The sequence below is a fragment of the Scyliorhinus canicula genome, chromosome 14, assembly GCF_902713615.1.
Source record: "Scyliorhinus canicula chromosome 14, sScyCan1.1, whole genome shotgun sequence".
NCBI lineage: Eukaryota > Metazoa > Chordata > Chondrichthyes > Carcharhiniformes > Scyliorhinidae > Scyliorhinus > Scyliorhinus canicula.
The window spans coordinates 103,086,378-103,099,804 of record NC_052159.1 but is presented as its reverse complement, the minus strand read 5'-3'; the positions used below and the strand labels follow the sequence as shown (position 1 = coordinate 103,099,804).

General features: G+C 45.7%; 1 protein-coding gene across 4 annotated transcripts in view; it reads right to left on the bottom strand.

Moving 5' to 3' along the window:
• Positions 1-13,427, bottom strand: part of LOC119977295 (protein diaphanous homolog 3-like) — a 729,004-nt gene that overhangs the window by 272,659 nt on the left and 442,918 nt on the right. The gene's annotated exons all lie outside the window — the stretch shown is intronic.

Below are 13,427 nucleotides of genomic sequence, written 5' to 3'. Positions count from 1 at the left end.
GCTCAAAGGGCCCAGAGGCCTTTATCAGGCGGGCTTTGTCTGGCCGATAGAATTGCGGTTTGCATTCCGCACAGATCTGGCATGCCTTAGTCATGGCCTTGACCTCCCCTGTGGAGTAGGGTAGGTTGCGGGACTTGATGAAGTGGGCAAGCCGGGTGACCCCCGGGTGGCAGAGGTCATCGTGGATGGATCTCAGGCGGTCCAATTGCGCGTTGGCGCACGTGCCGCGGGACAGGGCATCTGGGGACTCGTTGAGCTTCCCCGGGCGATATTTAATATCGTACGCATAGGTGGAGAGCTCTATTCTCCACCTCAGAATTTTATCATTCTTTATTTTGCCCTGTTGTGCGTTATCGAACATAAAGGCTACCGACCGTTGGTCGGTGACGAGGGTGAACCTCCTACCGACTAGGTAGTGCCTCCAGTGTCGCACGGCCTCCACTATGGCTTGTGCCTCCTTCTCGACTGCAGAGTGCCGGATTTCCGAGGCGTTGAGGGTTCGGGAGAAGAATGCTACTGGCCTGCCTGCCTGGTTGAGGGTAGCAGCCACGGCGACGTCTGATGCGTCGCCTTCTACTTGGAAGGGGATGGCTTCGTCCACCGCGTGCATGGCGGCCTTGATGATGTCGGCCTTGATATGGCTGAAAGCCGACTGGGCCTCAGCCATCAGGGGAAAATACGTGGTCTTAATGAGTGGTCGGGCTTTGTCCGCATATCTGGGGACCCACTGGGCGTAATAGGAGAAAAGCCCCAAGCACCGTTCGAGTGCCTTGAGGCTATGGGGGAGGGGGAGTTCCTTAAGGGGACGCATGCGGTCGCGGTCTGGGCCTAGGACCCCATTGTCCATGACGTAGCCGAGGATGGCTAGCCGGGTTGTGTGAAACACGCATTTCTCTTTGTTGTACGTGAGGTTGAGGGCCCGGGCAGTCTGTAGGAACCTCCTCAGGTTTGCATCGTGGTCCTGCTAATCATGGCCGCAGATGGTGACGTTGTCCAAGTACGGGAAGGTGGCCCGTAAGCCGTACTGGTCCACCATATGATCCATTGCCCTCTGGAAAATGGAGACTCCGTTTGTGACACCAATAGGGACCCTGAGGAAATGATACAGCCGACCGGCTGCTTCGAAAGCCGTGTAGGGGCGGTCCTGTGGGCGGATAGGGAGTTGATGATAAGCCGATTTAAGGTCGACCGTGGAGAATATCCGATACTGGGCGATTTGGGTCACCATTTCTACTATGCGGGGAACTGGATACGCATCGAGTTGCGTAAAGCGGTTTATGGTCTGGCTATAATCCACGACTATTCGCTGCATTTCCCCGGAGCGGACTACCAATACTTGAGCCCTCCAAGGGCTGTTGCTGGCTTCTATGACCCCCTCTTTTAGTAGCCGCTGAACCTCTGACTTGATGAAGGTCATGTCTTGGGTACTGTACCGGCGAGTCCTGGTGGTGACGGGCTTACAGTCGGGAGTGAGGTTCGTGAAGAGGGAGGTGTAGCCAGGCTGCATAACGTGAGTGGGGGCAGGGGCCTGCCGAACTTCAGTGTCAGGCTCCGGTGGCTGCACTGAAAGTCCAGACGGAGTAGCATGGGAGCACAGAGGCGAGGGAGGATGAAGAGTTTAAATCGGGTGTATTCAGCGCCTTGAATTGCGAGGTCAGCGACACAATACCCCGTGATTTGTATCAAGTGGGACCCTGAAGCGAGGGCGATGGTTTGGGAGTTGGGGTGGGTGCGCAGGGAGCAGCGCCTTACCGTGTCTGGATGGATAAAGCTCTCCGTGCTCCCGGAGTTGAATAGGCAGGGAGTGTTGTGGCCGTTGACTTGAACCCGCATCATCGAGTTCCGCAGGTGCTTTGGCCGAGATTGATCGAGTGTGATCGCTCCTAGTTGCGGGCCGTCAGAGTCAAACTCACCAAATGGCCGCTCCGAGTCACAAGATGGCCGCCGTCGCCGGTCGAACGTGTTGGGTTTTTAAGATGGCCGCCGCCAAGATGGCCGCTCCCATGACTCGCACGAGGTCGATGACGCGTCGGAAGTGAGCGTGCCCGGCCGCAGCACGGCCGCGTTGCGGGGTTTGTGAGACCGGGAGCTTGATTTCTGGGCCTGGTGAGGATTTCGTTTGTGGCCTTTCGGCCCAGCCAGGCAGACTTTAGCGAAGTGCCCTTTCTTCCCGCAGTTGTTGCAGATTGCGGAGCGGGCCGGGCAACGCTGACGTGGGTGCTGGCCTTGCCCACAGAAATAGCATGGGGAACCCCTGGAGTGAGCGGATCGCCGCGCGGCACAGGCCTGTAGCGTGGCCGAGTCTGGAGGGGATCGAGAGGGGTTCGCAAGGTCCGCGGAGTATGTACGGAGGTTACGGTGAGCCGTTTCGAGAGAAGAGGCGAGCGTTACCGTGCCCTGGAGATCCTTTGCCCCGTCTTCTAGGAGCCGCTGCCGGATGTACGAGGACCTGATACCGGACACAAGGGCGTCGCAAATATGCAAGTTCCTGTGGTCTTCTGCCGTCACTGCTTTGTGGTCGCAGTTCCTCGCGAGCGCAGTGAGTCTTTCCACAAACTCGTCCAGTGTTTCCCCGGACTGCTGGCTGCAGGTTGAGAGCAAATGTCTGGCGTGTACCTCGTTAGTAGGTTTTATGAAGCGTTTCTTCAATATTTCGACCGCCGCATCATAGGTCGTAGCGTTCTCGATCGCGGCGGAGAGTCGGTGGCCCACCCGGCCATGTAGTAAGCGCAGCTTGCGAATGCTGTCGACATCAGTCGTTGAGGAGTCCAGATAGTCCTCGAAACACCGGAGCCAATATTTAAAAATTTCCGGGGCTTCCGGCGACCTGGCGTCCAGGTTGAGCTTCTCCGGTTTTAGAACGCTGTCCATCTTGATGTGTCTGTAGATTAAATTGAGGCACCCTCAATTACGACGCGAGAGCGAGGTCGGTAACCAAAAGGTTTTAATCTACAGAGAACTGAACAGCATCCGAGAGAAGTGTGCTCACCACATGGAGCCTTATCCTATATACCGTTTCCTGGGGTCGTAGCCAGAAGCGGAGTCCCCCAGGGTTCCAAGCATCTTAAAGGGGCAAGGTATTAAAGGTCAGGTACCGTTTACAGCCGTTATTAATACAGTTCATCACAAAATCCTAGTTTTGTTCTGATGGTAAAACGACCAGTCAGCACGGTGATAATTGGTGGGAAAGGTTTTCTTCGAGTGGAAAATTACAGAAGTTGCATTAGGCCTTTATCTCTTAATTTGACAGACAGACATTTGCTCAAATTGAATGAATTATAAATCATTTAAACCCAATCACAGCCAAAAAGGCGATAGAACTTTAAAGCTTTAAAGAGTTTAGTTGTTGGGATGAGTCCTCACCTCTTTTTCTATTAATACCTAATTTCTGAAACCTATTGCTAGCTTTGCAAAGCGCCATTTTCTTTTGTTTCATTTTTGTATCGTACATTTTGATTCGGAGCTGAATTACCACAAACTATAATTGCATTTTAAATTCAATTCAACTTATCTGTATTTGCTAAGGACAAACAATCGATACATCTGACTAGCTTACTGCAGGGCCAGTCGTACCTTCCTAAATTCTGTACTTGTGTGAAAATGGAAGCTTACCAGTAGACACTACTAGCTGACAAAATAAAAGTTGCAAATTGCTTTTAACCCAAGAAGCCAGTCTTGAATCTCTGTTACTTGGTATACGGTACGGAGGTACAGGTATATGAATAGACACAGATATCGCACACTTAGCAACCAGAGGCTCACACTGAAAAGCAGAAGCATTAGAGTTCAGTTTAAAACCAGGTAACACAGAGGCAAGAAGCTTTCCACAGAAACTGCCAGTATAGGTAGGACAATGTAGAGGGACAGAAAGATAATTCCAGAAGTTAAAGAACAGAAAGTTCCAGAAACTAGTGAATGGATCAGAGGAAGGTTTTAACAAGGTTTTAGGACTGTTAAGCTAAAGGTTGCGTGCAGTGAAGTTAAAGCAAAGAGCAGAGAAAAGGTCTGAAGTAAAAACACAGTTGTTGCATGAAGCAGATTTAAAGTTTGCATATGAGAAACGTAGATCATTTGTGATGATCCTAAGGTTAGTGACACCTTAATACAGCCTGCGAAGTAGTGGTGTTCTGTTGGCGTGGCTGGATATCTGAGAGGTTGGGTGAAAGCTTGAATGCATGTGGCGATCCAAGGCTCAGGAATACTGAAAGCAGAGGCTGAAATCTTGGAAGTGATTCCTTGGTGAAGGCATTGGAGAGAAAGCATTGCTTGGGAGAAGATTCCCAGGTGTGTTCTTTGAGAGTGGAGTTTGGAAACACTTGTGTGAAAATCAGAGATCCAGAGACACCACTTGGCTCACAATGTAACAAGCATTCGTGGGAATTGAGGAGAAATCCAGTTGTTGTTTTCAATGGCATCTGTCACTTGGTTTCAGAGTGTGGTGTTTTGACCACATTTCAACTATTGGTTTGCATGGACAATGTACTTACTGAGAATATTAGAGTATAAGGTAAATTTTGTAACTTGTGTTATCCTTATAAATCTGTATATATCTGTAAGGTATAGCTGGGGTGAACGAGTAGTGTATTATAGTTAATCTTTTCTTGTTCAATAAATGTTTTTTATTCTTTTGTTAAAAGTTAATTGGCAGTACTGTGACTGTTCATCCATGTCTCTAAAAAATAAAAGCTAGGATCTATCAGGTACCATCTTGGGATCTGACTTGTCCAGTAGTAACATCAGCTGGGATTGTAACATGCGCTCCTTCTGGAAACCAGCTTGGTCGACGTTAAGGCTGGTCTCGAATTCAGATTTTTTAAAGTCTGTTATAGGTGGTATGTTTCATTTTCATTTCCAACAGTGGCCTCACTTCATGGAGCAAAAATGACCGGCAACCTGGCTCGGGATGACTGCTGGGTGATTTGATGCAGGTGATTTTTGGGCTGCTCCAAGGCAGCGAATCAGGCTCCAGCGAATCAGGCTGCAACTCTTCGGACTGCAATGAGTGAAATTAAGCTCTGCTGTCACTTCCTCCCATCTAGCATGATGTGCAACATTGAGAAATTCAATGAGGTGCTTTGTTATATCAGGGTCACCAGATGATTCTTATTCTTTTCTAAGTGCTGTACACCCTGCATCAAGGCATGGGATGTAGAGAGGTCAATAGCAATGAGGGAGAAAGGCACTTATGAATAGGTATCATGACAATGGTGCGGTTCAAGGTAGCACTGGATTTTAGCCAATCTGCTTTATTGAGGTTCTGCCGCATCAGCTTTGCACAGGTGATGACTGGAAGGCAAAGGCCAATGTGAACGATTGGTACCTATGTTTATTATGTGAGAGATCAGTGCCTTTGTTGACTATGTGGGAGATCGGTGCCTATGTTGACTATGTGAATGATCGGTGTCTGTGTTGACTATATGGGAGATCAGTGCTTATGTTGACGATGTGAATGATCGGTGTCTGTGTTGGCTATATGGGAGATCGGTGCCTATGTTGACTATGTGGGATGCCATCCAGGAATAGGCACTGTTCTGGTTGGGTGTGAGCATCAAGGGAACTACCCAGCAAAGGTCAGGCGAGTAATTCCTCATTCTTTGGGGTTGTTTATCAAGGTGAGGTCGTTTCTGGAGACCTACTTGAGGAACTGTTCTGATGCTGAGAAACCCCAACACTGTCTCGTGCTGAGTAACCCCAGCCTGTATAGTAAATGTTGGGGTCACCTACATAGGTAGCTGGATGGGGCAATTTTTTATTTTTTTTTAAATGCATTTTATTACAAACATGTATCAAACAGCTTACAGTGAATAAACACCCTGGGAAACATACTTCCCAACAATCAACTATACAGTCTGTATAGATTTTCCCCCTTTTTCACCCCCCCCCCACCTCCCCTGCGACGAACAGCCCCTCAAACATGGTCACAAACATTCCCCACCTTTCCTCAAACCACTCTGAAGAGCCCCTTAACTCTTATTTATCTTCTCTAATCGCAGGAAGTCGTACAGGTCACCCAACCATGCAGTTACCCCCGGTGACGATACTGACCGCCACTCCAGCAAAATTTGCCACCGTGCAATCAGAGAGGCGAAGGCCAAGACATCGGCCTTCCTCCACTCCATGAGCTCCGGCTTCTCTGAAACCCAAATATCGCCACCAAAGGGTCCGGTTCCACCTCCTCCTCCACTATCCTGGCTAGGACCGCGAACACTCCTGCCCAGAATCTTCCCAGTTTTTCGCAACCCCAAAACAGGTGCAGGTGATTCGCTGGCCCCCGCCCACACCTCTCACACTCATCTACTACCCCCTGAAAGAACCCACTCATTCTCGCCCGAGTCATAAGCACCCTGTGCACCACCTTAAACTGTATCAAGCTCATCCTTGCACAAGGAGGTCCCGTTTACCCTGCACAGTGCCTCACACCATACTCCCCAATTGATCTCTCCTCCTAACCCCGCTTCCCATTTCTCTTTGATCTTCACCACCCGCTCGCCTCATTGCTCCCCCAGCCATTTGTATATATCCCCAATTCTTCCTCTCCTTCCACATCCGGAAGCAGCAGTCACTCCAGCAGGGTGTATCCCAGCAATCTAGAGAACCGCCTCCATACCTTTTGCGCACCAATCCCACTTCCCTCCATTTCCTGTATACACTATTCATCCCCCCGGCTCAAACCCATGATTCTTGCACAGCGCCGTTAGCACCCGGATGGGGCAATATTGGCATGACTTGCTGTTCCCAGCTGGCACTTGGGAGGCTTGTACACATTTGTAGTATGGAAACTGACAACCTGAATTATGTCATAGGGGGACAATGGATCAGCTTCACATCAGTATGCAGGCTGCCCTGAGAAAGTGAAAGATCCTGCCAGCAGAATGAATTCCAAGAGAAAATTAAAGAACTCTGAAACAGGACACTTGCTGAATCCCAGTCCCCCCAAACTCAAAAATGAGCATGTTCTGGCTATATAGCAATACAGAATGCTCTCCAAATCTTACAACTTAATGTTGCGGGACTATCAGTCACCAGGTTAAACCTCATACAATTTAATTAATTTTCAAAAAGATAGCATGATGAATTGTAATTTGTGATTGCAAGACATCCAATGAAGTCTGCTTGAAACCTGCCCTTTCTCATGTGGCAAGTTTCTGAAAGTGCGAGATGATAAAGTCACGGCTAGGGAAACAGGATACTTGGAATATATGTGTTAATAGCGTAAACAACTGTGCATCTCCTTAACCTATCAGGTTGAAAGATTGTGAAGTTAACAGCACAATGACTGAGAAATGTTGTGCGTTTTATCTCTACTACTGGGTCTTCACTCTGGCTCTGTTCCAATTAGGGCAATCAATGAATTTGCTTTCTTTCTATATTGTCTATGTCCGAATGCTTACAGCCGTCAGGTATCGAATGATACCACCACAACTTTCAACCGGCTATCGATCAAAGAGCCAAACACCAGTTAGTTAGGTCAAGGGTACTTTATTTACAGACAATCAATCATGCAACATAAACACTACTAGTTAACTACGCCTATTACTAAGATAACCTGTACTTAACTTCGGGCACCGGTTTAGGTCAGGAAACAGTAGCTGCTGTTCAATTCTGGATCTCTTGGGTTCGAAGGGGTAACTGCTGCTCAGCTGGGCTCATCCGTCTGGTAGTGGGCGTTGAACTCGAACTTGCTTCTGGTGTTGCTGTGATTGGCGATGACCGTGACCGGGATACCAAGGCCAAAAGAGAGTGAGCATATGGCGAACTCGTCCTTTATACTTGGGGGCTTTCGCGCTCTTTTGGGCAGTCCTTCGATTTGGGCCTTACTAATTGGGTGATTCCTGATCACTCCATTCGATTCCTTAGCCAACAAGTGGGCGGGGATCTGGATGACTGGGCATGTCTCAAGCGGTCATTGACCCTATTGTTTGTGTTTCCCTTGGACAGGGAGTGGCACCGAAATGTCTGGGACTGTCCCGGTTGCTGGAGTATCAGTCCTTTGTGTTGGGGAAGATGGCCTTCACCTGCTAATCGGTCTGATCAACATGCTAATAGTACGGGATTTTGATACTGCCTGGACTTTGCTGACAAATATGCATTTCAGGCTCAGAACCTGCCTGACTCTTGGCTTGTCCATTTTACCCATCAGTCTTTGCGAGTTGCTCTGTGCTTAGTTGGAAGTGGCCATCCCAGATGGCTACAGAAAGAAGTGCAAATTAAAGTGAATAAATTTCAGTGAGTGAATTCGATGTCACATCAGGTACAGAAAACAAAATACAGAGAGAGAAATAAAGAAAAGGAAAGAAAGATTATGTTTTATTCTTTCATGGGATGTGGGTGTCGCAGGGCCAGCATGTTGCCCATCCCTAATTGTCCTTGAGAGCAGTTAAGAGTCAACCACATTGCAGTGGATCTGGAGTAACATGTAGACCAGGCCAGCAGATGGCAGATTTTTCTTCCCCAAAGGGCATTTTGGAGAATTGTTTGAAGAAATACAGTGTGAAATAACATCAGCTATTAACTATGAACTGCTTCTGCTTAATTCTGAAAAATTTTCTACATCCAGGGCATTTTGCTTTTCAGATATTAAAAGGTCTTTTCAACAAAATCTCCTATTTTCTGTTTTAATTTCAGATTTCCATTTTTTAATGTATTAATACCTGCAAACCTTATTGAGGCATTAACAAATAAGCTGCCTAAATTGTTATGATTTATTTGATCTTACACAATCACCACAGGCTGTCATGATGAAGGTTTTATGAAAACTGCGATGCTGTGGTGCTAACTGGAAAATGGAATCGGCCCAGTTCTATGTAGAAGAGCTGCCTCTGGGGCCATTTTAAATTAATATTAAAGCTACTCCAAGATGCACAAATACAAATTCTGCTATTGTTAATGATTATTGAATTTTTTTGCTTTCATTTATAGGTATATTCATGAATGTCAAAATGTTGAATATGCCCAGCTGGTGTAATTTAATGCAGAAATGTTCAAAAAGTCCAAAGCTTAGCTGATCTACAAACCTAATGTGGTCGGTTTGACGGCAAAGAAATAAATACCAACCTCATTCACTGTTTTAAAGGCAAACATCACACCTGCTGTTGATGTACAACCTTTGCTCCAGAAATGCCTGCGTTATTGTTTGTGCTGTATGCAGCAGTTTCTAAATTCTGACAAATGGAAGTTCATAATTCTGCTATTTCTCATCATTTCTGTGACATTGGAAAAGTGAAAACCCATTTTTACTTTCATTTATACTTTTTTTCTATTCATGGTCTCTACAGCTAAAACCGACTGCATTTTGTTTCTTTCAGCAATAAGGGCACAAATGTCTGGGCCTTGAACCTTCACTGTCACTGCTGCATCAACAAACACAAGCTGCATTTTCAGGTCTGCAATGCAGCCTTTACTTCCACTCAAATAATTTGTTTATTTATCTATCATAAAGTGCTCCTATGATGTTAAAATTGGAACAATAAGTGTTTTTCTTGTTACTTTTGATAATTTAACATTATTTGAGGTTATGTTATAATAACAAAGTGTAAATATGTAAGATCGTATGACAAATGAATGGTTCTTTCTGGAATGCATATGCCAAAATGTCAACGTGTTCCCACATATGGCATTTAGGGAAAACAAATGAACTGAAGTCAAATTAGATGAGGTGCATGTTCGTAATCAATCAAAAGACACTTAATTTAGCTTCAAGATGTTATTTTCTTTGGTTTGTTCATGTATTTTCGCAGTGCAGCGCTGAACTGCCTCAGAAATATTTCATATGGTTTGTGAATTTTGATCATGAGTTGATCATTAAAACCACTGCAAGCAACATTATAAATAAACAGGTACGATGATCTTTCAAGTGGAACATCAACTCTCAACAATTATTTCTTGGCTTCTTATCTTTATTTTTCACATCTTGTACTGTGAAATAGTTGTTCCACAGACATAAATGTACATCAGTGCATAATCAACAGAGAGATAGTCAACTTTGTGCAACATCAATAATTTTACATAAACCCCTTGAATTGCTCGCTGGTGTTTGCAGACATTTTGAATGAAACATGATGGTTAAGATAAGGACGGGTATGGATGGGAAAGACAATTTTAATCCGGCAGAAATATTCAGGGTGGAATTTTGCCATTTTCATCATGGGTAAGAAAAGCAGAGGGTAGCCCGTCGGCTGCGCTGCCGGCTTTTCCTGCCATATTTTGAGTCACTTTGGCAGAAAAATGAAAGGGATGGAGCCCATGAGATCCTGCCCCGCCAGCAATTTATGTCTGTGAACCGATTCCCAATGTAAGTGAATAAAAAAGATCCACCCTCTGGAATTTTTTCTCTTCCCCCCGCACTTCACCGTGCCACATCCCCCCCACCCCACCCCCCCCACCGCATTGCCCCTGATTTGTATACATATACCCCTATGTCCGTCTGTTCCTTAACCCACTTGAGAATTGTGCTGCATTTCATGTTGACTCTCCTCATTCTTCCTGACAAAATGAGACACCTTTCACTTCTCTACATTAAATTTTATCTACCACTTTGCCCATTCTACCAACCTGCCTACATTCGAAGTTTTTAATCACTATCCTTCTCATAGTTCACAATCCTTCCAACTTTTCTATCATCTGAAAATTTTAAAATTGCTCCCTGTCCACCAAACACAAAGTTATTAATATAATTCAAAAGCAGGGGTCCTAACACCAACCCATGAGGAACTCCACCAAATACCTTCCTCCAATCCGAAAAACAACCGATCACCACTACTCGGTTTCCTGTCACTCAGCCAAATTTGTATTCATGCTGTCAGTGTCCCTTTTATTTCATGGGCCCCAGCTTTGCTCGCTCACAAGGTTGTCACGTGGCACTTTTTCAAATATCTTTTTGAAGTCCACATCCACCGCATCAACTGAATGACCCTCATTAACCCTCTCTGTTATCTCATTAAAAAGCATATTCACATTGAACGGTGATCCATGAATGTTTTCTTCAATTCATCCAATCATTTGTCCAAGTGACTGTGATATTTGTTCTTATATAATTTCTATTAGCTATCCCACTATTGAAGTTAAGATGGCTAGCCTGTAGCTCGTGGAGTCATCCTTGCATCCTTTTTTGAACAAAGGTGTAACATTTGCAATACATCCAATCCACTAGAATTACTCAAATATCTCATAAAAATGGAAAATGTCAGTCTGCAAATTTCATAGAATTTACAGTGCAGGTGGTCATTCGGCCCATCGAGTCTGCACCGGGCCTTGGAAAGAGCACCCTACCCAAGCCCACACCTCCACCCTATCCCCATAACCCAGTCGCCCTAATTTTGGATACTAAGGGCAATTTAGCATGGCCAATCCTCCTAACCTGCACATCTTTGGACTGTGGGAGGAAACCAGAGCACCCAGAGGAAACACTCGTACACATGGGGAGAACGTGCAGACTCCACACAGACAGTGACCCAAGCCGGGAATCAAACCTGGGAAGCTGTGAAGCAATTGTGCTAACCACTATGCTACCGTGCTGCCCTCATCTATACCTCCCTTATCTCCCTCAATGTACTAGGATGCAACACATTGGCCCTGGTGATTTATTAACATTAAGCACAGCTTGCCCATTCAATACTTCTTTATAAATTCTGTAATAACCTGTAGTAACCTGCACAGGACTCATCTTGCTGGGATGATTGTTTCCCGTGCTCAATTGGACTAAGTTAACGCAGTACTTGCATAAAAGGCCGGCAACTGTAGAGCCAACTGAGAGGGAACGAGTGAAAGATAACCGGGCCCTTTTCATGTGTGATGCTGTTGCTGAAATAAAGGACTTTTAAGAAGCTAATTGAACTCCCCTGGCTTTATCACAAATTCTTAGTCCATCCAATGTCTCAACTACCTCCTCCTTCACTATGACATAGGAAGCAACTTCTTCCTGAGTAAAGAGAGGTGCAAAAAATAGTATCTCAGCCATGCTTCTGTCTCCTTGCATAAATCTTCATTTTGATCCAGAATCAATCCCACAACTCCTTTCACCACCTTGATACAATTTATAATCCGATTTAAACTTTGGGATTCCCTTTTAAGTTTCCTGCCAGCCTCTTCAATCTTTGTTTCTTTTCTTTTTTCAATTCCCTTATGAACTTTTGATCATCAGCCTGCTTGTCAATTATAATGTGCATCTGAAAGCTGCCACATTTACTGCATCATCGTACTCTCTATCACTGTTGTCATCCAGGGAGCTATGGATTAGTTTGTCCTATTTATCTCCCGTGTGGGATGTACCTCGACTGTAGCCAAACCCCTCTTTGAAAATAGTCCATCGTTAGGGTAGTTTTTCCCAAGTCAATCTTTGCTTACAACTTATTTGAGGCCTGGTCTGTTTTCACCCCAAATTAGTTGGCTTTCGCCTGTAGCCATCTAAGATGGACACTGGGCTACAAAATGGAGAACTGCTAAGGCTGCAGGGAAAAACAGTCTTAGCAAGGACAAGCAGTTTGCAGAAGACTAATTTGCATTCTGCACGTACAGAAACCAGTTTTTGGCCAGGTGCAGAGTTTCAGCCAAAGGTGCAAATGGGAACAGATCTGCATAGTAATGAGGTGATCCAGATCCAGACCCCGCACAATAGAAACATTTAAGTATCAATGGATACTTTTGCGTAGACGCCCAGACAGAATGGCGCCACAGTAACCAACACAAAGAACCATAGGGACCGCCCCACCCATCGAGGAACGACCCTCAGATTGGGGGGTTTGGAAGATATCGATTGGGAAAGGCCCAATCGATACATGGCAGGTAAAAGAACCGCCCCAAGGGGGCACGGACTTCTAGGACCTATAAGAATAGACCCCGCACATGGTTCGATCTGCTTTGCTCCGGCTCAGGTCTGTTGCTTCCAGACTCCGGCCCAGACTTGTTACATCGCATCCTGACTCCAGTTTCATCACCGGCCGTTGAGCATCGGCCATCGAACTGTAAGTGCCAATACAACGATCGCTACGTGATCCAGACCTTGCTAGATCTTGACAACTTTACGATTCAGAGAGTTGCAGACCAAGAACGGGACGAAGGCCTTGTTCCCTGACCTTGCCTGTTCCTGTCTAGATAAGTATTTAGTTGTTTAGTATTAGAAGTAAGTTAGTCTCTTTAGCATATGCATGTGTATTTATTATATTTGTTATAATAAACACCAATCGTTTGGACTTACTAATCGGTGTACGGATTTATTACTTTGAACCTGACCTTGATATACTTGTGACGGTGTCTCAATACGGCACCTGGCGACTTCGAGCATAATTACACATACAGAGCCATAGTAGTGTTAAGCACACGGCCTTTAAACGGAGGCATGTTAATCACACTCCAGTAAAACGAGCAACACGCCTAACTATATTTACTCTGGATTATACCTCGTCCTTTACCATAACTAGCCTAAACTTTCA